The 27,166-nt window shown below is 32.9% G+C and overlaps 28 non-coding genes across 28 annotated transcripts; all 28 read left to right on the top strand.

The window, feature by feature from the left end:
• The first annotated feature begins 182 nt into the window (after positions 1–182).
• Positions 183–264, top strand: TRNAS-CGA (transfer RNA serine (anticodon CGA)). Its single transcript has one exon. It is a non-coding gene; the product is annotated as a tRNA-Ser (tRNA).
• A 431-nt stretch (positions 265–695) lies between these two features.
• TRNAS-UGA (transfer RNA serine (anticodon UGA)) lies at positions 696–777 on the top strand. Its single transcript has one exon. It is a non-coding gene; the product is annotated as a tRNA-Ser (tRNA).
• A 920-nt stretch (positions 778–1,697) lies between these two features.
• TRNAS-CGA (transfer RNA serine (anticodon CGA)) lies at positions 1,698–1,779 on the top strand. The gene has a single exon. It is a non-coding gene; the product is annotated as a tRNA-Ser (tRNA).
• A 643-nt stretch (positions 1,780–2,422) lies between these two features.
• Positions 2,423–2,504, top strand: TRNAS-UGA (transfer RNA serine (anticodon UGA)). The gene has a single exon. It is a non-coding gene; the product is annotated as a tRNA-Ser (tRNA).
• Positions 2,505–3,570: 1,066 nt separating this feature from the next.
• On the top strand, positions 3,571–3,652 carry TRNAS-CGA (transfer RNA serine (anticodon CGA)). Its single transcript has one exon. It is a non-coding gene; the product is annotated as a tRNA-Ser (tRNA).
• A 972-nt stretch (positions 3,653–4,624) lies between these two features.
• On the top strand, positions 4,625–4,706 carry TRNAL-CAA (transfer RNA leucine (anticodon CAA)). Its single transcript has one exon. It is a non-coding gene; the product is annotated as a tRNA-Leu (tRNA).
• Positions 4,707–5,139: 433 nt separating this feature from the next.
• On the top strand, positions 5,140–5,221 carry TRNAS-UGA (transfer RNA serine (anticodon UGA)). Its single transcript has one exon. It is a non-coding gene; the product is annotated as a tRNA-Ser (tRNA).
• A 919-nt stretch (positions 5,222–6,140) lies between these two features.
• On the top strand, positions 6,141–6,222 carry TRNAS-CGA (transfer RNA serine (anticodon CGA)). Its single transcript has one exon. It is a non-coding gene; the product is annotated as a tRNA-Ser (tRNA).
• A 992-nt stretch (positions 6,223–7,214) lies between these two features.
• TRNAS-CGA (transfer RNA serine (anticodon CGA)) lies at positions 7,215–7,296 on the top strand. Its single transcript has one exon. It is a non-coding gene; the product is annotated as a tRNA-Ser (tRNA).
• A 435-nt stretch (positions 7,297–7,731) lies between these two features.
• On the top strand, positions 7,732–7,813 carry TRNAS-UGA (transfer RNA serine (anticodon UGA)). Its single transcript has one exon. It is a non-coding gene; the product is annotated as a tRNA-Ser (tRNA).
• Positions 7,814–8,729: 916 nt separating this feature from the next.
• Positions 8,730–8,811, top strand: TRNAS-CGA (transfer RNA serine (anticodon CGA)). The gene has a single exon. It is a non-coding gene; the product is annotated as a tRNA-Ser (tRNA).
• Positions 8,812–9,244: 433 nt separating this feature from the next.
• On the top strand, positions 9,245–9,326 carry TRNAS-UGA (transfer RNA serine (anticodon UGA)). The gene has a single exon. It is a non-coding gene; the product is annotated as a tRNA-Ser (tRNA).
• A 919-nt stretch (positions 9,327–10,245) lies between these two features.
• On the top strand, positions 10,246–10,327 carry TRNAS-CGA (transfer RNA serine (anticodon CGA)). The gene has a single exon. It is a non-coding gene; the product is annotated as a tRNA-Ser (tRNA).
• Positions 10,328–10,760: 433 nt separating this feature from the next.
• On the top strand, positions 10,761–10,842 carry TRNAS-UGA (transfer RNA serine (anticodon UGA)). The gene has a single exon. It is a non-coding gene; the product is annotated as a tRNA-Ser (tRNA).
• Positions 10,843–11,761: 919 nt separating this feature from the next.
• Positions 11,762–11,843, top strand: TRNAS-CGA (transfer RNA serine (anticodon CGA)). The gene has a single exon. It is a non-coding gene; the product is annotated as a tRNA-Ser (tRNA).
• Positions 11,844–12,277: 434 nt separating this feature from the next.
• TRNAS-UGA (transfer RNA serine (anticodon UGA)) lies at positions 12,278–12,359 on the top strand. The gene has a single exon. It is a non-coding gene; the product is annotated as a tRNA-Ser (tRNA).
• Positions 12,360–13,278: 919 nt separating this feature from the next.
• On the top strand, positions 13,279–13,360 carry TRNAS-CGA (transfer RNA serine (anticodon CGA)). Its single transcript has one exon. It is a non-coding gene; the product is annotated as a tRNA-Ser (tRNA).
• Positions 13,361–13,794: 434 nt separating this feature from the next.
• On the top strand, positions 13,795–13,876 carry TRNAS-UGA (transfer RNA serine (anticodon UGA)). The gene has a single exon. It is a non-coding gene; the product is annotated as a tRNA-Ser (tRNA).
• A 919-nt stretch (positions 13,877–14,795) lies between these two features.
• Positions 14,796–14,877, top strand: TRNAS-CGA (transfer RNA serine (anticodon CGA)). The gene has a single exon. It is a non-coding gene; the product is annotated as a tRNA-Ser (tRNA).
• A 434-nt stretch (positions 14,878–15,311) lies between these two features.
• On the top strand, positions 15,312–15,393 carry TRNAS-UGA (transfer RNA serine (anticodon UGA)). The gene has a single exon. It is a non-coding gene; the product is annotated as a tRNA-Ser (tRNA).
• A 919-nt stretch (positions 15,394–16,312) lies between these two features.
• Positions 16,313–16,394, top strand: TRNAS-CGA (transfer RNA serine (anticodon CGA)). Its single transcript has one exon. It is a non-coding gene; the product is annotated as a tRNA-Ser (tRNA).
• A 992-nt stretch (positions 16,395–17,386) lies between these two features.
• TRNAS-CGA (transfer RNA serine (anticodon CGA)) lies at positions 17,387–17,468 on the top strand. Its single transcript has one exon. It is a non-coding gene; the product is annotated as a tRNA-Ser (tRNA).
• Positions 17,469–18,460: 992 nt separating this feature from the next.
• On the top strand, positions 18,461–18,542 carry TRNAS-CGA (transfer RNA serine (anticodon CGA)). The gene has a single exon. It is a non-coding gene; the product is annotated as a tRNA-Ser (tRNA).
• Positions 18,543–18,976: 434 nt separating this feature from the next.
• Positions 18,977–19,058, top strand: TRNAS-UGA (transfer RNA serine (anticodon UGA)). The gene has a single exon. It is a non-coding gene; the product is annotated as a tRNA-Ser (tRNA).
• A 919-nt stretch (positions 19,059–19,977) lies between these two features.
• Positions 19,978–20,059, top strand: TRNAS-CGA (transfer RNA serine (anticodon CGA)). Its single transcript has one exon. It is a non-coding gene; the product is annotated as a tRNA-Ser (tRNA).
• Positions 20,060–21,051: 992 nt separating this feature from the next.
• TRNAS-CGA (transfer RNA serine (anticodon CGA)) lies at positions 21,052–21,133 on the top strand. The gene has a single exon. It is a non-coding gene; the product is annotated as a tRNA-Ser (tRNA).
• Positions 21,134–22,125: 992 nt separating this feature from the next.
• Positions 22,126–22,207, top strand: TRNAS-CGA (transfer RNA serine (anticodon CGA)). The gene has a single exon. It is a non-coding gene; the product is annotated as a tRNA-Ser (tRNA).
• Positions 22,208–23,199: 992 nt separating this feature from the next.
• Positions 23,200–23,281, top strand: TRNAS-CGA (transfer RNA serine (anticodon CGA)). Its single transcript has one exon. It is a non-coding gene; the product is annotated as a tRNA-Ser (tRNA).
• Positions 23,282–27,166: the final 3,885 nt, after the last annotated feature.

The raw sequence follows: 27,166 nt of genomic DNA, 5'->3' as shown, positions 1-27,166 counted from the left end.
TTCACTAAGCTTAAGAGTAAATGTCCTTGACACTTACATGAGTCTACACTAGCTATTATTTTTTGCAAAGTTTAAGTATTAATATAGCAACAAAATGAGAAAAAGTCTATTGGTTATTTCTGCCAACTAGAAATCTGAAACAATATTTCTGCACTCAATATTTTCAGTAAACCACTAGTCAAGTAGTTGTGGCCGAGTGATTAAGGCGATGGACTCGAAATCCATTGCGGGTTCCCCACGCAGGTTCAAATCCTGCCAACTATGTGAAACTTTTCAATCAAATGTAAAGATAAACTTCTAAATCATTAAAACTTACTTTTCCATATAACTCCACTAGGTGCTAAATTTTCCAAAATGGATTTTAAAGTTACAACTTTTAATGAAATGTTGTAACATGTTACCTCCACTTCAGCAAATTTAAAAAAAAAAAAACTATTAATTTTTAACACCAAGTTATTATGTCTGTACTGTTCAGGTAGCTGTGGCCAAGTGATGGACTGTTTCATAATGCACAAGATTAAATGTCCTTGACGCCTACATTTTACATTAATCTATATCATCTATTATATTTGCCAAAGTGTATCTGCTAATATAGTAAAAAAAAAACTGTGTAAAATTGCATTGGTAATGTATTTCAACTAGAAATATAAATATTTATTATTGAGCTCAAATTTTTGAACTTTGCCACAAGTAAGGTAGTTGTGGCCGAGTGGTTAAGGCGATGGACTTGAAATCCATTGGGGTCTCCCCGCGTAGTTTCAAATCCTGCCAACTACGTGTTGCTTTTCAATCACACGGAAAGACTAGCTTATAAATAATTATAACATCATTTTACATAAAACTAAACTACAGTAGGTGCTGTATTTTCCAAAATTGCATTTAATGTTACAGCTTTTAAGGAAATATTGTAACACGTTACCTGCACTTCGAGGAATATTTTTTTTTATTTTATAACAGTAGTTTATTATGTCGACATTGTTCAGGTAACTTTGGCCACGTGGTTGAGGTAATGAACTCATTCTCCATTAGGGTATACCCATTCAAAATCAAATCCTGCCAGATATGTGAAGCTTTTAAAGCTTGTTGCAAACATAATATACGATCAAGGTGAAGAAATCCAAAGAATGTTTTATGGAAGAATTGAACAAATCTTAGATAATCAACATCATTTTTCACAATGGATTTTTTTCTAAACCAGGTACTTTTAGAATATGAAGTTCTTCCTGTATTTATAAGAACATGCACAAGACTATATGTAAATATTTTTCTATGGCAACACATGCATGCAGATACTTTCCAACTGGACTTAAATATGCAGAAATAAGTATGCTAATGAACTGATAATGGGATTGGAGAGTGTCATTTGTAAAAAATCCAAATAAAAAAAAGAATGACACCAATGAAAAATTGTATCCATCTTAAATAATAACTATTTGATGAAATATCAAGGAAACATGCAATGCATTTTACATAAACAGTGCATTTAAAATGTTGCTCTAAGACTCTGATTTATGTTTCACTAAGCTTAAGAGTAAATGTCCTTGACACTTACATGAGTCTATACTAGCTATTATTTTTTGCAAAGTTTAAGTATTAATATAGCAACAAAATTAGAAAAAGTCTATTGGTTATTTCTGCAAACTAGAAATCTGAAACAAAATTTCTGCGCTCAATGTTTTTGGTAAACCGCCAGTCAGGTAGTTGTGGCTGAGTGGTTAAGGCGATGGACTCGAAATCCATTGGGGATTCCCCGCGCAGGTTCAAATCCTGCCAACTACGTGAAACTTTTCAATCAAATGTAAAGATAAAATTCTAAATCATTAAAACGTACTTTTCCATATAACTCCACTAGGTGCTAAATTTTCCAAAATGGATTTTAAAGTTACAACTTTTAATGAAATGTTGTAACATGTGGTACTTATGTATTATCTGGACTACCATGTTAAATGCACCCCATTTTTTCATACCCCTACTATCCAACTACGCATGGAGTTGATTTTATATAGTGTGGTGAGCGCAGCGAACCACCGTGCCCGAAGCGTGGTGAGCGCAGCGAGCCCCGCGAGGGGACGCGGTCTCATAAGAAAAACGGGAGTCCAGATATTACATAAGTACCTAACATGTTACCTCCACTTCAGCAAATTAAAAAAAAACTATTAATTTTTAACACCAAGTTATTATGTCTGTACTGTTCAGGTAGCTGTGGCCAAGTGCATAAGGTGATGGACTGTTTCATAATGCACAAGATTAAATGTCCTTGACGCCTACATTTTACATTAATCTATATCAGCTATTATATTTGCCAAAGTGTATCTGCTAATATAGTAAAAAAAACTGTGTAAAATTGCATTGGTAACTTATTTCAACTAGAAATATAAATATTTATTATTGAGCTCAATTTTTTAACTTTGCCACAAGTAAGGTAGTTGTGGCCGAGTGGTTAAGGCGATGGACTTGAAATCCATTGGGGTCTCCCCACATAGGTTCAAATCCTGCCAACTACGTGTCGCTTTTCATTCACATGGAAAGACTAGCTTATAAATCATTATAACTTCATTTTACATAAAACTCGACTACAGTAGGTGCTGTGTTTTCCAAAATTGCATTTAATGTTACAGCTTTTAAGGAAATATTGTAACACGTTACCTCCACTTCAAGAAATAAATATTGTTATTTTATAACAGTAGTTTATTATGTCGACATTGTTCAGGTAACTTTGACCACGTGGTTGAGGTAATGAACTCATTTTCCATTAGGATATACCCATTCAAAATCAAATCCTGCCAGATATGTGAAGCTTTTAAAGCTTGTTGCAAACATAATATACGATCAAGGTGAAGAAATCCAAAGAATGTTTTATTGAAGAATTGAACAAATCTTAGATAATCAACATAATTTTTCACAATGGATTTCTTTCTAAACCAGGTACTTTTAGAATATGAAGCCCTTCCTGTATTTATAACAACATGCATAAGACTATATGTAAATATTTTTCTATGGCAACACATGCATGCAGATACTTTCCAACTGGACTTAGATCTGCAGAAATATGTATTCTAATGAACTGATAATGGGATTGGAGAGTGTCATTTGTAAAAAATCCCCCTCCAAAAAAAAGAAAGACTATATGTAAATATTTTCTATGGCAACACATGCATGCAGATACTTTCCAACTGGACTTAAATCTGCAGAAATATGTATGCTAATGAACTGATAATGGGATTGGAGAGTGTCATTTGTAAAAAATCCAAATAAAAAAAAGAATGACACCAATGAAAAATTGTATCCATCTTAAATAATAACTATTTGATGAAATATCAAGGAAACATGCAATGCATTTTACATAAACAGTGCATTTAAAATGTTGCTCTAAGACTCTGATTTATGTTTCACTAAGCTTAAGAGTAAATGTCCTTGACACTTACATGAGTCTATACTAGCTATTATTTTTTGCAAAGTTTAAGTATTAATATAGCAACAAAATGAGAAAAAGTCTATTGTTTTTTTCTGCCAACTAGAAATCTGAAACAATATATCTGCTCTCAATGTTTTCAGTAAATTGCTAGTCAGGTAGTTGTGGCCGAGTGGTTAAGGCGATGGACTCGAAATCCATTGGGGGTTCCCGACGCAGGTTCAAATCCTGCCAACTATGTGTAACTTTCAATCAAATGTAAATTTAAACTTCTAAATTATTAAAACTTACTTTTCCATATAACTCCACTACGTGTTGCTTTTCAATCACATGGAAAGACTAGCTTATAAATCATTATAACTTCATTTTACATAAACCTCAACTACAGTAGGTGCTGTATTTTCCAAAATTGCATTTAATGTTACAGCCTTTAAGGAAATATTGTAACACGTTACCTCCACTTCAAGGAATAATTTATTTTATTTTATAACAGTAGTTTATTATGTCGACATTGTTCAGGTAACTTTGGCCACGTGGTTGAGGTAATGAACTCATTCTCCATTAGGGTATACCCATTCAAAATCAAATCCTGCCAGATATGTGAAGTTTTTAAAGCTTGTTGCAAACATAATATACAATCAAGGTGAAGAAATCCAAAGAATGTTTTATTGAAGAATTGAACAAATCTTAGATAATCAACATCATTTTTCACAACGGATTTCTTTCTAAACCAGGTACTTTTAGAATATGAATACTTTCCTGTATTTATAAGAACATGCATAAGACTATATGTAAATATTTTCTATGGCAACACATGCATGCAGATACTTTCCAACTGGACTTAAATCTGCAGAAATATGTATGCTAATGAACTGATAATGGGATTGGAGAGTGTCATTTGTAAAAAATCCAAATAAAAAAAAGAATGACACCAATGAAAAATTGTATCCATCTTAAATAATAACTATTTGATGAAATATCAAGGAAACATGCAATGCATTTTACATAAACAGTGCATTTAAAATGTTGCTCTAAGACTCTGATTTATGTTTCACTAAGCTTAAGAGTAAATGTCCTTGACACTATTATTTTTTGCAAAGTTTAAGTATTAATATAGCAACAAAATGAGAAAAAGTCTATTGTTTTTTTCTGCCAACTAGAAATCTGAAACAATATATCTGCTCTCAATGTTTTCGGTAAACTGCTAATCAGGTAGTTGTGGCCGAGTGGTTAAGGCGATGGACTCAAAATCCATTGGGGGTTCCCCGCGTAGGCTCAAATCCTGCCAAATACGTGTAACTTTTCAATCAAATGTAAATTTAAACTTCTAAATCATTAAAACTTACTTTTCCATATAACTCCACTAGGTGCTAAATTTTCCAAAATGGATTTTAAAGTTACAACTTTTAATGAAATGTTGTAACATGTTACCTCCATTTCAGCAAATTAAAAAAAAACTATAAATTTTTAACACCAAGTTATTATGTCTGTACTGTTCAGGTAGCTGTGGCCAAGTGCATGAGGTGATGGACTGTTTCATAATGCACAAGATTAAATGTCCTTGACGCCTACATTTTACATTAATCTATATCAGCTATTATATTTACCAAAGTGTATCTGCTAATATAGCAAAAAAACCTGTGTAAAATTGCATTGGTAATTTATTTCAACTAGAAATATGATTATTTATTATTGAGCTCAAATTTTTGAACTATGCCACAAGTAAGGTAGTTGTGGCCGAGTGGTTAAGGCGATGGACTTGAAATCCATTGGGGTCTCCCCACGTAGGTTCAAATCCTGCCAACTACGTGTTGCTTTTCAATCACATGGAAAGACTAGCTTATAAATCATTATAACTTCATTTTACATAAACCTCAACTACAGTAGGTGCTGTATTTTCCAAAATTGCATTTAATGTTACAGCCTTTAAGGAAATATTGTAACACGTTACCTCCACTTCAAGGAATAATTTATTTTATTTTATAACAGTAGTTTATTATGTCGACATTGTTCAGGTAACTTTGGCCACGTGGTTGAGGTAATGAACTCATTCTCCATTAGGGTATACCCATTCAAAATCAAATCCTGCCAGATATGTGAAGTTTTTAAAGCTTGTTGCAAACATAATATACAATCAAGGTGAAGAAATCCAAAGAATGTTTTATTGAAGAATTGAACAAATCTTAGATAATCAACATCATTTTTCACAATGGATTTCTTTCTAAACCAGGTACTTTTAGAATATGAATACTTTCCTGTATTTATAAGAACATGCATAAGACTATATGTAAATATTTTCTATGGCAACACATGCATGCAGATACTTTCCAACTGGACTTAAATCTGCAGAAATATGTATGCTAATGAACTGATAATGGGATTGGAGAGTGTCATTTGTAAAAAATCCAAATAAAAAAAAGAATGACACCAATGAAAAATTGTATCCATCTTAAATAATAACTATTTGATGAAATATCAAGGAAACATGCAATGCATTTTACATAAACAGTGCATTTAAAATGTTGCTCTAAGACTCTGATTTATGTTTCACTAAGCTTAAGAGTAAATGTCCTTGACACTTACATGAGTCTATACTAGCTATTATTTTTTGCAAAGTTTAAGTATTAATATAAAAACAAAATGAGAAAAAGTCTATTGTTTTTTTCTGCCAACTAGAAATCTGAAACAATATATCTGCTCTCAATGTTTTCAGTAAATTGCTAGTCAGGTAGTTGTGGCCGAGTGGTTAAGGCGATGGACTCGAAATCCATTGGGGGTTCCCGACGCAGGTTCAAATCCTGCCAACTATGTGTAACTTTCAATCAAATGTAAATTTAAACTTCTAAATTATTAAAACTTACTTTTCCATATAACTCCACTACGTGTTGCTTTTCAATCACATGGAAAGACTAGCTTATAAATCATTATAACTTCATTTTACATAAACCTCAACTACAGTAGGTGCTGTATTTTCCAAAATTGCATTTAATGTTACAGCCTTTAAGGAAATATTGTAACACGTTACCTCCACTTCAAGGAATAATTTATTTTATTTTATAACAGTAGTTTATTATGTCGACATTGTTCAGGTAACTTTGGCCACGTGGTTGAGGTAATGAACTCATTCTCCATTAGGGTATACCCATTCAAAATCAAATCCTGCCAGATATGTGAAGTTTTTAAAGCTTGTTGCAAACATAATATACAATCAAGGTGAAGAAATCCAAAGAATGTTTTATTGAAGAATTGAACAAATCTTAGATAATCAACATCATTTTTTACCATGGATTTCTTTCTAAACCAGGTACTTTTAGAATATGAATACTTTCCTGTATTTATAAGAACATGCATAAGACTATATGTAAATATTTTCTATGGCAACACATGCATGCAGATACTTTCCAACTGGACTTAAATCTGCAGAAATATGTATGCTAATGAACTGATAATGGGATTGGAGAGTGTCATTTGTAAAAAATCCAAATAAAAAAAAGAATGACACCAATGAAAAATTGTATCCATCTTAAATAATAACTATTTGATGAAATATCAAGGAAACATGCAATGCATTTTACATAAACAGTGCATTTAAAATGTTGCTCTAAGACTCTGATTTATGTTTCACTAAGCTTAAGAGTAAATGTCCTTGACACTTACATGAGTCTATACTAGCTATTATTTTTTGCAAAGTTTAAGTATTAATATAGCAACAAAATGAGAAAAAGTCTATTGTTTTTTTCTGCCAACTAGAAATCTGAAACAATATATCTGCTCTCAATGTTTTCGGTAAACTGCTAGTCAGGTAGTTGTGGCCGAGTGGTTAAGGCGATGGACTCGAAATCCATTGGGGGTTCCCCACGCAGGTTCAAATCCTGCCAACTACGTGTAACTTTTCAATCAAATGTAAATTTAAACTTCTAAATCATTAAAACTTACTTTTCCATATAACTCCACTAGGTGCTAAATTTTCCAAAATGGATTTTAAAGTTACAACTTTTAATGAAATGTTGTAACATGTTACCTCCACTTCAGCAAATTAAAAAAAAAACTATAAATTTTTAACACCAAGTTATTATGTCTGTACTGTTCAGGTAGCTGTGGCCAAGTGCATGAGGTGATGGACTGTTTCATAATGCACAAGATTAAATGTCCTTGACGCCTACATTTTACATTAATCTATATCAGCTATTATATTTGCCAAAGTGTATCTGCTAATATAGCAAAAAAAACCTGTGTAAAATTGCATTGGTAATTTATTTCAACTAGAAATATGATTATTTATTATTGAGCTCAAATTTTTGAACTATGCCACAAGTAAGGTAGTTGTGGCCGAGTGGTTAAGGCGATGGACTTGAAATCCATTGGGGTCTCCCCGCGTAGGTTCAAATCCTGCCAACTACGTGTTGCTTTTCAATCACATGGAAAGACTAGCTTATAAATCATTATAACTTCATTTTACATAAACCTCAACTACAGTAGGTGCTGTATTTTCCAAAATTGCATTTAATGTTACCTTTAAGGAAATATTGTAACACGTTACCTCCACTTCAAGGAATAATTTATTTTATTTTATAACAGTAGTTTATTATGTCGACATTGTTCAGGTAACTTTGGCCACGTGGTTGAGGTAATGAACTCATTCTCCATTAGGGTATACCCATTCAAAATCAAATCCTGCCAGATATGTGAAGTTTTTAAAGCTTGTTGCAAACATAATATACAATCAAGGTGAAGAAATCCAAAGAATGTTTTATTGAAGAATTGAACAAATCTTAGATAATCAACATCATTTTTCACAACGGATTTCTTTCTAAACCAGGTACTTTTAGAATATGAATACTTTCCTGTATTTATAAGAACATGCATAAGACTATATGTAAATATTTTCTATGGCAACACATGCATGCAGATACTTTCTAACTGGACTTAAATCTGCAGAAATATGTATGCTAATGAACTGATAATGGGATTGGAGAGTGTCATTTGTAAAAAATCCAAATAAAAAAAAGAATGACACCAATGAAAAATTGTATCCATCTTAAATAATAACTATTTAAAGGAATATCAAGGAAACATGCAATGCATTTTACATAAACAGTGCATTTAAAATGTTGCTCTAAGACTCTGATTTATGTTTCACTAAGCTTAAGAGTAAATGTCCTTGACACTTACATGAGTCTATACTAGCTATTATTTTTTGCAAAGTTTAAGTATTAATATAGCAACAAAATGAGAAAAAGTCTATTGTTTTTTTCTGCCAACTAGAAATCTGAAACAATATATCTGCTCTCAATGTTTTCGGTAAACTGCTAGTCAGGTAGTTGTGGCCGAGTGGTTAAGGCGATGGACTCGAAATCCATTGGGGGTTCCCCGCGCAGGTTCAAATCCTGCCAACTACGTGTAACTTTTCAATCAAATGTAAATTTAAACTTCTAAATCATTAAAACTTACTTTTCCATATAACTCCACTAGGTGCTAAATTTTCCAAAATGGATTTTAAAGTTACAACTTTTAATGAAATGTTGTAACATGTTACCTCCATTTCAGCAAATTAAAAAAAAACTATAAATTTTTAACACCAAGTTATTATGTCTGTACTGTTCAGGTAGCTGTGGCCAAGTGCATGAGGTGATGGACTGTTTCATAATGCACAAGATTAAATGTCCTTGACGCCTACATTTTACATTAATCTATATCAGCTATTATATTTACCAAAGTGTATCTGCTAATATAGCAAAAAAACCTGTGTAAAATTGCATTGGTAATTTATTTCAACTAGAAATATGATTATTTATTATTGAGCTCAAATTTTTGAACTATGCGACAAGTAAGGTAGTTGTGGCCGAGTGGTTAAGGCGATGGACTTGAAATCCATTGGGGTCTCCCCGCGTAGGTTCAAATCCTGCCAACTACGTGCTGCTTTTCAATCACATGGAAAGACTAGCTTATAAATCATTATAACTTCATTTTACATAAACCTCAACTACAGTAGGTGCTGTATTTTCCAAAATTGCATTTAATGTTACAGCCTTTAAGGAAATATTGTAACACGTTACCTCCACTTCAAGGAATAATTTATTTTATTTTATAACAGTAGTTTATTATGTCGACATTGTTCAGGTAACTTTGGCCACGTGGTTGAGGTAATGAACTCATTCTCCATTAGGGTATACCCATTCAAAATCAAATCCTGCCAGATATGTGAAGTTTTTAAAGCTTGTTGCAAACATAATATACAATCAAGGTGAAGAAATCCAAAGAATGTTTTATTGAAGAATTGAACAAATCTTAGATAATCAACATCATTTTTCACAACGGATTTCTTTCTAAACCAGGTACTTTTAGAATATGAATACTTTCCTGTATTTATAAGAACATGCATAAGACTATATGTAAATATTTTCTATGGCAACACATGCATGCAGATACTTTCTAACTGGACTTAAATCTGCAGAAATATGTATGCTAATGAACTGATAATGGGATTGGAGAGTGTCATTTGTAAAAAATCCAAATAAAAAAAAGAATGACACCAATGAAAAATTGTATCCATCTTAAATAATAACTATTTAAAGGAATATCAAGGAAACATGCAATGCATTTTACATAAACAGTGCATTTAAAATGTTGCTCTAAGACTCTGATTTATGTTTCACTAAGCTTAAGAGTAAATGTCCTTGACACTTACATGAGTCTATACTAGCTATTATTTTTTGCAAAGTTTAAGTATTAATATAGCAACAAAATGAGAAAAAGTCTATTGTTTTTTTCTGCCAACTAGAAATCTGAAACAATATATCTGCTCTCAATGTTTTCAGTAAACTGCTAGTCAGGTAGTTGTGGCCGAGTGGTTAAGGCGATGGACTCGAAATCCATTGGGGGTTCCCCGCGCAGGTTCAAATCCTGCCAACTACGTGTAACTTTTCAATCAAATGTAAATTTAAACTTCTAAATCATTAAAACTTACTTTTCCATATAACTCCACTAGGTGCTAAATTTTCCAAAATGGATTTTAAAGTTACAACTTTTAATGAAATGTTGTAACATGTTACCTCCATTTCAGCAAATTAAAAAAAAACTATAAATTTTTAACACCAAGTTATTATGTCTGTACTGTTCAGGTAGCTGTGGCCAAGTGCATGAGGTGATGGACTGTTTCATAATGCACAAGATTAAATGTCCTTGACGCCTACATTTTACATTAATCTATATCAGCTTTTATATTTACCAAAGTGTATCTGCTAATATAGCAAAAAAACCTGTGTAAAATTGCATTGGTAATTTATTTCAACTAGAAATATGATTATTTATTATTGAGCTCAAATTTTTGAACTATGCCACAAGTAAGGTAGTTGTGGCCGAGTGGTTAAGGCGATGGACTTGAAATCCATTGGGGTCTCCCCGCGTAGGTTCAAATCCTGCCAACTACGTGTTGCTTTTCAATCACATGGAAAGACTAGCTTATAAATCATTATAACTTCATTTTACATAAACCTCAACTACAGTAGGTGCTGTATTTTCCAAAATTGCATTTAATGTTACAGCCTTTAAGGAAATATTGTAACACGTTACCTCCACTTCAAGGAATAATTTATTTTATTTTATAACAGTAGTTTATTATGTCGACATTGTTCAGGTAACTTTGGCCACGTGGTTGAGGTAATGAACTCATTCTCCATTAGGGTATACCCATTCAAAATCAAATCCTGCCAGATATGTGATGTTTTTAAAGCTTGTTGCAAACATAATATACAATCAAGGTGAAGAAATCCAAAGAATGTTTTATTGAAGAATTGAACAAATCTTAGATAATCAACATCATTTTTCACAATGGATTTCTTTCTAAACCAGGTACTTTTAGAATATGAATACTTTCCTGTATTTATAAGAACATGCATAAGACTATATGTAAATATTTTCTATGGCAACACATGCATGCAGATACTTTCCAACTGGACTTAAATCTGCAGAAATATGTATGCTAATGAACTGATAATGGGATTGGAGAGTGTCATTTGTAAAAAATCCAAATAAAAAAAAGAATGACACCAATGAAAAATTGTATCCATCTTAAATAATAACTATTTGATGAAATATCAAGGAAACATGCAATGCATTTTACATAAACAGTGCATTTAAAATGTTGCTCTAAGACTCTGATTTATGTTTCACTAAGCTTAAGAGTAAATGTCCTTGACACTTACATGAGTCTATACTAGCTATTATTTTTTGCAAAGTTTAAGTATTAATATAGCAACAAAATGAGAAAAAGTCTATTGTTTTTTTCTGCCAACTAGAAATCTGAAACAATATATCTGCTCTCAATGTTTTCGGTAAACTGCTAGTCAGGTAGTTGTGGCCGAGTGGTTAAGGCGATGGACTCGAAATCCATTTGGGGTTCCCCGCGCAGGTTCAAATCCTGCCAACTACGTGTAACTTTTCAATCAAATGTAAATTTAAACTTCTAAATCATTAAAACTTACTTTTCCATATAACTCCACTAGGTGCTAAATTTTCCAAAATGGATTTTAAAGTTACAACTTTTAATGAAATGTTGTAACATGTTACCTCCATTTCAGCAAATTAAAAAAAAACTATAAATTTTTAACACCAAGTTATTATGTCTGTACTGTTCAGGTAGCTGTGGCCAAGTGCATGAGGTGATGGACTGTTTCATAATGCACAAGATTAAATGTCCTTGACGCCTACATTTTACATTAATCTATATCAGCTATTATATTTACCAAAGTGTATCTGCTAATATAGCAAAAAAAACCTGTGTAAAATTGCATTGGTAATTTATTTCAACTAGAAATATGATTATTTATTATTGAGCTCAAATTTTTGAACTATGCCACAAGTAAGGTAGTTGTGGCCGAGTGGTTAAGGCGATGGACTTGAAATCCATTGGGGTCTCCCCGCGTAGGTTCAAATCCTGCCAACTACGTGTTGCTTTTCAATCACATTGAAAGAATAGCTTATAAATCATTATAACTTCATTTTACATAAACCTCAACTACAGTAGGTGCTGTATTTTCCAAAATTGCATTTAATGTTACAGCCTTTAAGGAAATATTGTAACACGTTACCTCCACTTCAAGGAATAATTTATTTTATTTTATAACAGTAGTTTATTATGTCGACATTGTTCAGGTAACTTTGGCCACGTGGTTGAGGTAATGAACTCATTCTCCATTAGGGTATACCCATTCAAAATCAAATCCTGCCAGATATGTGAAGTTTTTAAAGCTTGTTGCAAACATAATATACAATCAAGGTGAAGAAATCCAAAGAATGTTTTATTGAAGAATTGAACAAATCTTAGATAATCAACATCATTTTTCACAATGGATTTCTTTCTAAACCAGGTACTTTTAGAATATGAATACTTTCCTGTATTTATAAGAACATGCATAAGACTATATGTAAATATTTTCTATGGCAACACATGCATGCAGATACTTTCCAACTGGACTTAAATCTGCAGAAATATGTATGCTAATGAACTGATAATGGGATTGGAGAGTGTCATTTGTAAAAAATCCAAATAAAAAAAAGAATGACACCAATGAAAAATTGTATCCATCTTAAATAATAACTATTTGATGAAATATCAAGGAAACATGCAATGCATTTTACATAAACAGTGCATTTAAAATGTTGCTCTAAGACTCTGATTTATGTTTCACTAAGCTTAAGAGTAAATGTCCTTGACACTTACATGAGTCTATACTAGCTATTATTTTTTGCAAAGTTTAAGTATTAATATAGCAACAAAATGAGAAAAAGTCTATTGTTTTTTTCTGCCAACTAGAAATCTGAAACAATATATCTGCTCTCAATGTTTTCGGTAAACTGCTAGTCAGGTAGTTGTGGCCGAGTGGTTAAGGCGATGGACTCGAAATCCATTGGGGGTTCCCCGCGCAGGTTCAAATCCTGCCAACTACGTGTAACTTTTCAATCAAATGTAAATTTAAACTTCTAAATCATTAAAACTTACTTTTCCATATAACTCCACTAGGTGCTAAATTTTCCAAAATGGATTTTAAAGTTACAACTTTTAATGAAATGTTGTAACATGTTACCTCCATTTCAGCAAATTAAAAAAAAACTATAAATTTTTAACACCAAGTTATTATGTCTGTACTGTTCAGGTAGCTGTGGCCAAGTGCATGAGGTGATGGACTGTTTCATAATGCACAAGATTAAATGTCCTTGACGCCTACATTTTACATTAATCTATATCAGCTATTATATTTGCCAAAGTGTATCTGCTAATATAGCAAAAAAAACCTGTGTAAAATTGCATTGGTAATTTATTTCAACTAGAAATATGATTATTTATTATTGAGCTCAAATTTTTGAACTATGCCACAAGTAAGGTAGTTGTGGCCGAGTGGTTAAGGCGATGGACTTGAAGTCCATTGGGGTCTCCCCGCGTAGGTTCAAATCCTGCCAACTACGTGTTGCTTTTCAATCACATGGAAAGACTAGCTTATAAATCATTATAACTTCATTTTACATAAACCTCAACTACAGTAGGTGCTGTATTTTCCAAAATTGCATTTAATGTTACAGCCTTTAAGGAAATATTGTAACACGTTACCTCCACTTCAAGGAATAATTTATTTTATTTTATAACAGTAGTTTATTATGTCGACATTGTTCAGGTAACTTTGGCCACGTGGTTGAGGTAATGAACTCATTCTCCATTAGGGTATACCCATTCAAAATCAAATCCTGCCAGATATGTGAAGTTTTTAAAGCTTGTTGCAAACATAATATAGAATCAAGGTGAAGAAATCCAAAGAATGTTTTATTGAAGAATTGAACAAATCTTAGATAATCAACATCATTTTTCACAATGGATTTCTTTCTAAACCAGGTACTTTTAGAATATGAATACTTTCCTGTATTTATAAGAACATGCATAAGACTATATGTAAATATTTTCTATGGCAACACATGCATGCAGATACTTTCCAACTGGACTTAAATCTGCAGAAATATGTATGCTAATGAACTGATAATGGGATTGGAGAGTGTCATTTGTAAAAAATCCAAATAAAAAAAAGAATGACACCAATGAAAAATTGTATCCATCTTAAATAATAACTATTTAATGAAATATCAAGGAAACATGCAATGCATTTTACATAAACAGTGCATTTAAAATGTTGCTCTAAGACTCTGATTTATGTTTCACTAAGCTTAAGAGTAAATGTCCTTGACACTTACATGAGTCTATACTAGCTATTATTTTTTGCAAAGTTTAAGTATTAATATAGCAACAAAATGAGAAAAAGTCTATTGTTTTTTTCTGCCAACTAGAAATCTGAAACAATATATCTGCTCTCAATGTTTTCGGTAAACTGCTAGTCAGGTAGTTGTGGCCGAGTGGTTAAGGCGATGGACTCGAAATCCATTGGGGGTTCCCCGCGCAGGTTCAAATCCTGCCAACTACGTGTAACTTTTCAATCAAATGTAAATTTAAACTTCTAAATCATTAAAACTTACTTTTCCATATAACTCCACTAGGTGCTAAATTTTCCAAAATGGATTTTAAAGTTACAACTTTTAATGAAATGTTGTAACATGTTACCTCCATTTCAGCAAATTAAAAAAAAACTATAAATTTTTAACACCAAGTTATTATGTCTGTACTGTTCAGGTAGCTGTGGCCAAGTGCATGAGGTGATGGACTGTTTCATAATGCACAAGATTAAATGTCCTTGACGCCTACATTTTACATTAATCTATATCAGCTATTATATTTACCAAAGTGTATCTGCTAATATAGCAAAAAAAACCTGTGTAAAATTGCATTGGTAATTTATTTCAACTAGAAATATGATTATTTATTATTGAGCTCAAATTTTTGAACTATGCCACAAGTAAGGTAGTTGTGGCCGAGTGGTTAAGGCGATGGACTTGAAATCCATTTGGGTCTCCCCGCGTAGGTTCAAATCCTGCCAACTACGTGTTGCTTTTCAATCACATGGAAAGACTAGCTTATAAATCATTATAACTTCATTTTACATAAACCTCAACTACAGTAGGTGCTGTATTTTCCAAAATTGCATTTAATGTTACAGCCTTTAAGGAAATATTGTAACACGTTACCTCCACTTCAAGGAATAATTTATTTTATTTTATAACAGTAGTTTATTATGTCGACATTGTTCAGGTAACTTTGGCCACGTGGTTGAGGTAATGAACTCATTCTCCATTAGGGTATACCCATTCAAAATCAAATCCTGCCAGATATGTGAAGTTTTTAAAGCTTGTTGCAAACATAATATACAATCAAGGTGAAGAAATCCAAAGAATGTTTTATTGAAGAATTGAACAAATCTTAGATAATCAACATCATTTTTCACAATGGATTTCTTTCTAAACCAGGTACTTTTAGAATATGAATACTTTCCTGTATTTATAAGAACATGCATAAGACTATATGTAAATATTTTCTATGGCAACACATGCATGCAGATACTTTCCAACTGGACTTAAATCTGCAGAAATATGTATGCTAATGAACTGATAATGGGATTAGAGAGTGTCATTTGTAAAAAATCCAAATAAAAAAAAGAATGACACCAATGAAAAATTGTATCCATCTTAAATAATAACTATTTGATGAAATATCAAGGAAACATGCAATGCATTTTACATAAACAGTGCATTTAAAATGTTGCTCTAAGACTCTGATTTATGTTTCACTAAGCTTAAGAGTAAATGTCCTTGACACTTACATGATTCTATACTAGCTATTATTTTTTGCAAAGTTTAAGTATTAATATAAAAACAAAATGAGAAAAAGTCTATTATTTTTTTCTGCCAACTAGAAATCTGAAACAATATATCTGCTCTCAATGTTTTCAGTAAATTGCTAGTCAGGTAGTTGTGGCCGAGTGGTTAAGGCGATGGACTCGAAATCCATTGGGGGTTCCCGACGCAGGTTCAAATCCTGCCAACTATGTGTAACTTTCAATCAAATGTAAATTTAAACTTCTAAATTATTAAAACTTACTTTTCCATATAACTCCACTACTTGTTGCTTTTCAATCACATGGAAAGACTAGCTTATAAATCATTATAACTTCATTTTACATAAACCTCAACTACAGTAGGTGCTGTATTTTCCAAAATTGCATTTAATGTTACAGCCTTTAAGGAAATATTGTAACACGTTACCTCCACTTCAAGAAATAATTTATTTTATTTTATAACAGTAGTTTATTATGTCGACATTGTTCAGGTAACTTTGGCCACGTGGTTGAGGTAATGAACTCATTCTCCATTAGGGTATACCCATTCAAAATCAAATCCTGCCAGATATGTGAAGTTTTTAAAGCTTGTTGCAAACATAATATACAATCAAGGTGAAGAAATCCAAAGAATGTTTTATTGAAGAATTGAACAAATCTTAGATAATCAACATCATTTTTTACCATGGATTTCTTTCTAAACCAGGTACTTTTAGAATATGAATACTTTCCTGTATTTATAAGAACATGCATAAGACTATATGTAAATATTTTCTATGGCAACACATGCATGCAGATACTTTCCAACTGGACTTAAATCTGCAGAAATATGTATGCTAATGAACTGATAATGGGATTGGAGAGTGTCATTTGTAAAAAATCCAAATAAAAAAAAGAATGACACCAATGAAAAATTGTATCCATCTTAAATAATAACTATTTGATGAAATATCAAGGAAACATGCAATGCATTTTACATAAACAGTGCATTTAAAATGTTGCTCTAAGACTCTGATTTATGTTTCACTAAGCTTAAGAGTAAATGTCCTTGACACTTACATGAGTCTATACTAGCTATTATTTTTTGCAAAGTTTAAGTATTAATATAAAAACAAAATGAGAAAAAGTCTATTGTTTTTTTCTGCCAACTAGAAATCTGAAACAATATATCTGCTCTCAATGTTTTCAGTAAATTGCTAGTCAGGTAGTTGTGGCCGAGTGGTTAAGGCGATGGACTCGAAATCCATTGGGGGTTCCCGACGCAGGTTCAAATCCTGCCAACTATGTGTAACTTTCAATCAAATGTAAATTTAAACTTCTAAATTATTAAAACTTACTTTTCTATATATCTCCACTACGTGTTGCTTTTCAATCACATGGAAAGACTAGCTTATAAATCATTATAACTTCATTTTACATAAACCTCAACTACAGTAGGTGCTGTATTTTCCAAAATTGCATTTAATGTTACAGCCTTTAAGGAAATATTGTAACACGTTACCTCCACTTCAAGGAATAATTTATTTTATTTTATAACAGTAGTTTATTATGTCGACATTGTTCAGGTAACTTTGGCCACGTGGTTGAGGTAATGAACTCATTCTCCATTAGGGTATACCCATTCAAAATCAAATCCTGCCAGATATGTGAAGTTTTTAAAGCTTGTTGCAAACATAATATACAATCAAGGTGAAGAAATCCCAAGAATGTTTTATTGAAGAATTGAACAAATCTTAGATAATCAACATCATTTTTCACAATGGATTTCTTTCTAAACCAGGTACTTTTAGAATATGAATACTTTCCTGTATTTATAAGAACATGCATAAGACTATATGTAAATATTTTCTATGGCAACACATGCATGCAGATACTTTCCAACTGGACTTAAATCTGCAGAAATATGTATGCTAATGAACTGATAATGGGATTGGAGAGTGTCATTTGTAAAAAATCCAAATAAAAAAAAGAATGACACCAATGAAAAATTGTATCCATCTTAAATAATAACTATTTAATGAAATATCAAGGAAACATGCAATGCATTTTACATAAACAGTGCATTTAAAATGTTGCTCTAAGACTCTGATTTATGTTTCACTAAGCTTAAGAGTAAATGTCCTTGACACTTACATGAGTCTATACTAGCTATTATTTTTTGCAAAGTTTAAGTATTAATATAGCAACAAAATGAGAAAAAGTCTATTGTTTTTTTCTGCCAACTAGAAATCTGAAACAATATATCTGCTCTCAATGTTTTCGGTAAACTGCTAGTCAGGTAGTTGTGGCCGAGTGGTTAAGGCGATGGACTCGAAATCCATTGGGGGTTCCCCGCGCAGGTTCAAATCCTGCCAACTACGTGTAACTTTTCAATCAAATGTAAATTTAAACTTCTAAATCATTAAAACTTACTTTTCCATATAACTCCACTAGGTGCTAAATTTTCCAAAATGGATTTTAAAGTTACAACTTTTAATGAAATGTTGTAACATGTTACCTCCATTTCAGCAAATTAAAAAAAAACTATAAATTTTTAACACCAAGTTATTATGTCTGTACTGTTCAGGTAGCTGTGGCCAAGTGCATGAGGTGATGGACTGTTTCATAATGCACAAGATTAAATGTCCTTGACGCCTACATTTTACATTAATCTATATCAGCTATTATATTTACCAAAGTGTATCTGCTAATATAGCAAAAAAAAACTGTGTAAAATTGCATTGGTAATTTATTTCAACTAGAAATATGATTATTTATTATTGAGCTCAAATTTTTGAACTATGCCACAAGTAAGGTAGTTGTGGCCGAGTGGTTAAGGCGATGGACTTGAAATCCATTTGGGTCTCCCCGCGTAGGTTCAAATCCTGCCAACTACGTGTTGCTTTTCAATCACATGGAAAGACTAGCTTATAAATCATTATAACTTCATTTTACATAAACCTCAACTACAGTAGGTGCTGTATTTTCCAAAATTGCATTTAATGTTACAGCCTTTAAGGAAATATTGTAACACGTTACCTCCACTTCAAGGAATAATTTATTTTATTTTATAACAGTAGTTTATTATGTCGACATTGTTCAGGTAACTTTGGCCACGTGGTTGAGGTAATGAACTCATTCTCCATTAGGGTATACCCATTCAAAATCAAATCCTGCCAGATATGTGAAGTTTTTAAAGCTTGTTGCAAACATAATATACAATCAAGGTGAAGAAATCCAAAGAATGTTTTATTGAAGAATTGAACAAATCTTAGATAATCAACATCATTTTTCACAATGGATTTCTTTCTAAACCAGGTACTTTTAGAATATGAATACTTTCCTGTATTTATAAGAACATGCATAAGACTATATGTAAATATTTTCTATGGCAACACATGCATGCAGATACTTTCCAACTGGACTTAAATCTGCAGAAATATGTATGCTAATGAACTGATAATGGGATTGGAGAGTGTCATTTGTAAAAAATCCAAATAAAAAAAAGAATGACACCAATGAAAAATTGTATCCATCTTAAATAATAACTATTTGATGAAATATCAAGGAAACATGCAATGCATTTTACATAAACAGTGCATTTAAAATGTTGCTCTAAGACTCTGATTTATGTTTCACTAAGCTTAAGAGTAAATGTCCTTGACACTTACATGAGTCTATACTAGCTATTATTTTTTGCAAAGTTTAAGTATTAATATAAAAACAAAATGAGAAAAAGTCTATTGTTTTTTTCTGCCAACTAGAAATCTGAAACAATATATCTGCTCTCAATGTTTTCAGTAAATTGCTAGTCAGGTAGTTGTGGCCGAGTGGTTAAGGCGATGGACTCGAAATCCATTGGGGGTTCCCGACGCAGGTTCAAATCCTGCCAACTATGTGTAACTTTCAATCAAATGTAAATTGAAACTTCTAAATTATTAAAACTTACTTTTCCATATAACTCCACTACGTGTTGCTTTTCAATCACATGGAAAGACTAGCTTATAAATCATTATAACTTCATTTTACATAAACCTCAACTACAGTAGGTGCTGTATTTTCCAAAATTGCATTTAATGTTACAGCCTTTAAGGAAATATTGTAACACGTTACCTCCACTTCAAGAAATAATTTATTTTATTTTATAACAGTAGTTTATTATGTCGACATTGTTCAGGTAACTTTGGCCACGTGGTTGAGGTAATGAACTCATTCTCCATTAGGGTATACCCATTCAAAATCAAATCCTGCCAGATATGTGAAGTTTTTAAAGCTTGTTGCAAACATAATATACAATCAAGGTGAAGAAATCCAAAGAATGTTTTATTGAAGAATTGAACAAATCTTAGATAATCAACATCATTTTTTACCATGGATTTCTTTCTAAACCAGGTACTTTTAGAATATGAATACTTTCCTGTATTTATAAGAACATGCATAAGACTATATGTAAATATTTTCTATGGCAACACATGCATGCAGATACTTTCCAACTGGACTTAAATCTGCAGAAATATGTATGCTAATGAACTGATAATGGGATTGGAGAGTGTCATTTGTAAAAAATCCAAATAAAAAAAAGAATGACACCAATGAAAAATTGTATCCATCTTAAATAATAACTATTTGATGAAATATCAAGGAAACATGCAATGCATTTTACATAAACAGTGCATTTAAAATGTTGCTCTAAGACTCTGATTTATGTTTCACTAAGCTTAAGAGTAAATGTCCTTGACACTTACATGAGTCTATACTAGCTATTATTTTTTGCAAAGTTTAAGTATTAATATAAAAACAAAATGAGAAAAAGTCTATTGTTTTTTTCTGCCAACTAGAAATCTGAAACAATATATCTGCTCTCAATGTTTTCAGTAAATTGCTAGTCAGGTAGTTGTGGCCGAGTGGTTAAGGCGATGGACTCGAAATCCATTGGGGGTTCCCGACGCAGGTTCAAATCCTGCCAACTATGTGTAACTTTCAATCAAATGTAAATTTAAACTTCTAAATTATTAAAACTTACTTTTCCATATAACTCCACTACGTGTTGCTTTTCAATCACATGGAAAGACTAGCTTATAAATCATTATAACTTCATTTTACATAAACCTCAACTACAGTAGGTGCTGTATTTTCCAAAATTGCATTTAATGTTACAGCCTTTAAGGAAATATTGTAACACGTTACCTCCACTTCAAGGAATAATTTATTTTATTTTATAACAGTAGTTTATTATGTCGACATTGTTCAGGTAACTTTGGCCACGTGGTTGAGGTAATGAACTCATTCTCCATTAGGGTATACCCATTCAAAATCAAATCCTGCCAGATATGTGAAGTTTTTAAAGCTTGTTGCAAACATAATATACAATCAAGGTGAAGAAATCCAAAGAATGTTTTATTGAAGAATTGAACAAATCTTAGATAATCAACATCATTTTTCACAATGGATTTCTTTCTAAACCAGGTACTTTTAGAATATGAATACTTTCCTGTATTTATAAGAACATGCATAAGACTATATGTAAATATTTTCTATGGCAACACATGCATGCAGATACTTTCCAACTGGACTTAAATCTGCAGAAATATGTATGCTAATGAACTGATAATGGGATTGGAGAGTGTCATTTGTAAAAAATCCAAATAAAAAAAAGAATGACACCAATGAAAAATTGTATCCATCTTAAATAATAACTATTTGATGAAATATCAAGGAAACATGCAATGCATTTTACATAAACAGTGCATTTAAAATGTTGCTCTAAGACTCTGATTTATGTTTCACTAAGCTTAAGAGTAAATGTCCTTGACACTTACATGAGTCTATACTAGCTATTATTTTTTGCAAAGTTTAAGTATTAATATAAAAACAAAATGAGAAAAAGTCTATTGTTTTTTTCTGCCAACTAGAAATCTGAAACAATATATCTGCTCTCAATGTTTTCAGTAAATTGCTAGTCAGGTAGTTGTGGCCGAGTGGTTAAGGCGATGGACTCGAAATCCATTGGGGGTTCCCGACGCAGGTTCAAATCCTGCCAACTATGTGTAACTTTCAATCAATTGTAAATTTAAACTTCTAAATTATTAAAACTTTCTTTTCCATATAACTCCACTACGTGTTGCTTTTCAATCACATGGAAAGACTAGCTTATAAATCATTATAACTTCATTTTACATAAACCTCAACTACAGTAGGTGCTGTATTTTCCAAAATTGCATTTAATGTTACAGCCTTTAAGGAAATATTGTAACACGTTACCTCCACTTCAAGAAATAATTTATTTTATTTTATAACAGTAGTTTATTATGTCGACATTGTTCAGGTAACTTTGGCCACGTGGTTGAGGTAATGAACTCATTCTCCATTAGGGTATACCCATTCAAAATCAAATCCTGCCAGATATGTGAAGTTTTTAAAGCTTGTTGCAAACATAATATACAATCAAGGTGAAGAAATCCAAAGAATGTTTTATTGAAGAATTGAACAAATCTTAGATAATCAACATCATTTTTTACCATGGATTTCTTTCTAAACCAGGTACTTTTAGAATATGAATACTTTCCTGTATTTATAAGAACATGCATAAGACTATATGTAAATATTTTCTATGGCAACACATGCATGCAGATACTTTCCAACTGGACTTAAATCTGCAGAAATATGTATGCTAATGAACTGATAATGGGATTGGAGAGTGTCATTTGTAAAAAATCCAAATAAAAAAAAGAATGACACCAATGAAAAATTGTATCCATCTTAAATAATAACTATTTGATGAAATATCAAGGAAACATGCAATGCATTTTACATAAACAGTGCATTTAAAATGTTGCTCTAAGACTCTGATTTATGTTTCACTAAGCTTAAGAGTAAATGTCCTTGACACTTACATGAGTCTATACTAGCTATTATTTTTTGCAAAGTTTAAGTATTAATATAAAAACAAAATGAGAAAAAGTCTATTGTTTTTTTCTGCCAACTAGAAATCTGAAACAATATATCTGCTCTCAATGTTTTCAGTAAATTGCTAGTCAGGTAGTTGTGGCCGAGTGGTTAAGGCGATGGACTCGAAATCCATTGGGGGTTCCCGACGCAGGTTCAAATCCTGCCAACTATGTGTAACTTTCAATCAAATGTAAATTTAAACTTCTAAATTATTAAAACTTACTTTTCCATATAACTCCACTACGTGTTGCTTTTCAATCACATGGAAAGACTAGCTTATAAATCATTATAACTTCATTTTACATAAACCTCAACTACAGTAGGTGCTGTATTTTCCAAAATTGCATTTAATGTTACAGCCTTTAAGGAAATATTGTAACACGTTACCTCCACTTCAAGGAATAATTTATTTTATTTTATAACAGTAGTTTATTATGTCGACATTGTTCAGGTAACTTTGGCCACGTGGTTGAGGTAATGAACTCATTCTCCATTAGGGTATACCCATTCAAAATCAAATCCTGCCAGATATGTGAAGTTTTTAAAGCTTGTTGCAAACATAATATACAATCAAGGTGAAGAAATCCAAAGAATGTTTTATTGAAGAATTGAACAAATCTTAGATAATCAACATCATTTTTTACCATGGATTTCTTTCTAAACCAGGTACTTTTAGAATATGAATACTTTCCTGTATTTATAAGAACATGCATAAGACTATATGTAAATATTTTCTATGGCAACACATGCATGCAGATACTTTCCAACTGGACTTAAATCTGCAGAAATATGTATGCTAATGAACTGATAATGGGATTGGAGAGTGTCATTTGTAAAAAATCCAAATAAAAAAAAGAATGACACCAATGAAAAATTGTATCCATCTTAAATAATAACTATTTGATGAAATATCAAGGAAACATGCAATGCATTTTACATAAACAGTGCATTTAAAATGTTGCTCTAAGACTCTGATTTATGTTTCACTAAGCTTAAGAGTAAATGTCCTTGACACTTACATGAGTCTATACTAGCTATTATTTTTTGCAAAGTTTAAGTATTAACCCCTTCCTGACAGAGCCAGTTTTTGCCTTCCTGACAGAGCCCTTTTTTTCAAATCTGACAGGTATCACTTAAGTGGGGATAACTTTTTTTTGCTTTTACTTATCCCAGTGATTTTGAGATTGTTTTTTCGTGACACATTGTACTTCAAATTAGTGGTAAATTTGGGTCGATACAGTCTGTGTTTTTTTGTGAAAAATACCAAAATGTCGTAAAAAAATGGAAAATTTAGCAATTTGCAAAATGTTAAATTTTCTGCTTGTGAGACAAATAATCATACCACTCAAAATAGTTAATAACTAACATAGACCATATGTCTACTTTATGTTGACATCATTATTTCAACTTCCTTTTAATTTTTTTGGACACTAGGAGGCTTACAATATGAATAGCAAATTTTTAAATTTTCAAGAAAATTTCAAACACTGATTTTTTTTAGGGACCAGTTCAGTTCTGATGTGACTTTGAGGGACTTGTATGTGAGACACCCCCATAAATGATACCATTTCAAAAACTGCACCCCTCACAGTATTCAAAACAGCATTTTGGAAGTTTGTTAACCCTTTAGGTGTTTCACAGGAATTAAAACAAAGTGTAGGTGAAATTTCAAAATTTCATTTTTTTTGCAGATTTGCAATTTTAATACATTTTTCTAAGGAACACAGTACATTTTACTAGAGAAATGTGACTAAAAATTGATTCCCCCAATTCTTTTGTTTTCATAAATATCCTATATGTGGCCCTAGTGTGCACGTTGACCAAACCACAGGCTTCATAATAGAAGGAGCACCTACTTGATTTTGGAGCCTCCTTTTTATGAGATTATTTTTTAGGCACCATGTAGGTTTCTAGGCACCATAAGATGCTAAAAGTTAGGAACCCCCCCACAAGTGACTCCATTTTGCAAACTACACCCCTCAGGGAATTCATCTAGGGGTATAGTGTACATTTCAAACCCCCAGGGGTTTCACCAATTGTGGTACAACTGGGCAGTGAAAATGAAAAATTATTTTTTTTACACAAAAATGCAGTTCTGGCTCCAAATATGTCATTTTCAGAAGGTATGAAGGAGACAAAGCACCCCAAAATCTGTGCCCCAATTTCTCCCGAGTACGGCAATGCCTCACATGTGACCAAAAAATACCATTTGGGTGCATGGCAGGACTCAGAAGGGAAGGAGTGATTTTTGGATTTTGCAGCTCAGATTCTGGTGGAATTTTGGTGGGTGCTATGTCGCATTAGCAAGACCCCCCAAGCACCAATACAGTGGAACCCCCCCACAAGTGACCCCATTTTGCAAACTACACCCCTCAGGGAATTCATCTAGGGGTATAGTGTACATTTCAAACCCCCAGGGGTTTCACCAATTTTGATACAAGTGGGCAGTGAAAATGAAAAATTACATTTTTTTACACAAAAATGCAGTTCTGGCTCAAAATTTTTCATTTTCAGAAGATATGAAGGAGAAAAAGCACCCCAAAATCTGTGCCCCAATTTCTCCCAAGTACGGCAATGCCTCACATGTGACCAAAAAATACCAGTTGGGTGCATGGAAGGACTCAGAAGGGAAGGAGTGATTTTTGGATTTTGCAGCACAGATTTTGGTGGAATGAATGGTGGGTGCTATGTTGCACCAATACAGTGGAACCCCCCCACAAGTCACCCCATTTTGCAAAGTACACCCCTCAGGGAATTCATCTAGGGGTATAGTGTACATTTCAAACCCCCAGGGGTTTCACCAATTTTGATACAAGTGGGCAGTGAAAATGAAAAATTACATTTTTTTACACAAAAATGCAGTTCTGGCTCAAAATTTTTCATTTTCAGAAGGTATGAAGGAGAAAAAGTACCCCAAAATATGTGCCCCAATTTCTCCCGAGTACGGCAATGCCTCACATGTGACCAAAAAATACCAGTTGGGTGCATGGCAGGACTCAGAAGGGAAGGAGTGATTTTTGGATTTTGCAGCTCAGATTCTGGTTGAATTTTGGTGGGTGCTATGTCGCATTAGCAAGACCCCCCAAGCACCAATACAGTGGAACCCCCCCACAAGTGACCCCATTTTGCAAACTACACCCCTCAGGGAATTCATCTAGGGGTATAGTGTACATTTCAAACCCCCAGGGGTTTCACCAATTTTGATACAAGTGGGCAGTGAAAATGAAAAATTACATTTTTTACACAAAAATGCAGTTCTGGCTCAAAATTTTTCATTTTCAGAAGGTATGAAGGAGAAAAAGCGGTACTTGTGAGTTATCCGGACGCCCGATTTCTAAATCGGGTCGGATCGGGCACATCGCATCGCATCGCATGCGACCATCGGATGCGATGCGATGCGATGACCCGATTTTTCCATAGGAATCAATGTTAAAATGGACTGAGTCCATTTTAACATGGAATTCAATGGGAAAAAGGGGTCCTTTTCATACCCCTACTATCCAAGTGGGCATGGAGTTGGATATAAACCTGTGGCGAGCGTAGCGAGCCACCGAGCCCGAAGCGTGGCGAGCGTAGCGAGCCCCGCGAGGGGACACGGAATACCGTCCCCTCGCGGGGCTCGCTTCGCTCGCCACGCTTCGGGCTCGGTGGCTCGCTACGCTCGCCACAGGTTTATATCCAACTCCATGCCCACTTGGATAGTAGGGGTATAAAAAGGACCCCTTTTTCCATAGGAATCATTTTAACATTGATTCCTATGGAAAAATCGGGTCATCGCATCCGATGGTCGCATGCGATGCGATGCGATGCGATATCGCATCGCATCGCATCTGATTGTATGCCTTAACTTAAGGCATACAATCAAAAAATCGGGCGTCCAGATAACTCACAAGTACCGAAAAAGCACCCCAAAATCTGTGCCCCAATTTCTCCCGAGTACGGCAATGCCTCACATGTGACCAAAAAATACCATTTGGGTGCATGGCAGGACTCAGAAGGGAAGGAGTGATTTTTGGATTTTGCAGCTCAGATTCTGGTGGAATTTTGGTGGGTGCTA

Source organism: Crinia signifera, chromosome 11 (genome assembly GCF_055691185.1).
Source record: "Crinia signifera chromosome 11, ASM5569118v1, whole genome shotgun sequence".
NCBI classification, from domain to species: Eukaryota; Metazoa; Chordata; class Amphibia; order Anura; family Myobatrachidae; genus Crinia; species Crinia signifera.
Note: the sequence above shows the minus strand (reverse complement) of the source record. Positions and strands in the feature narration are given on the sequence as shown.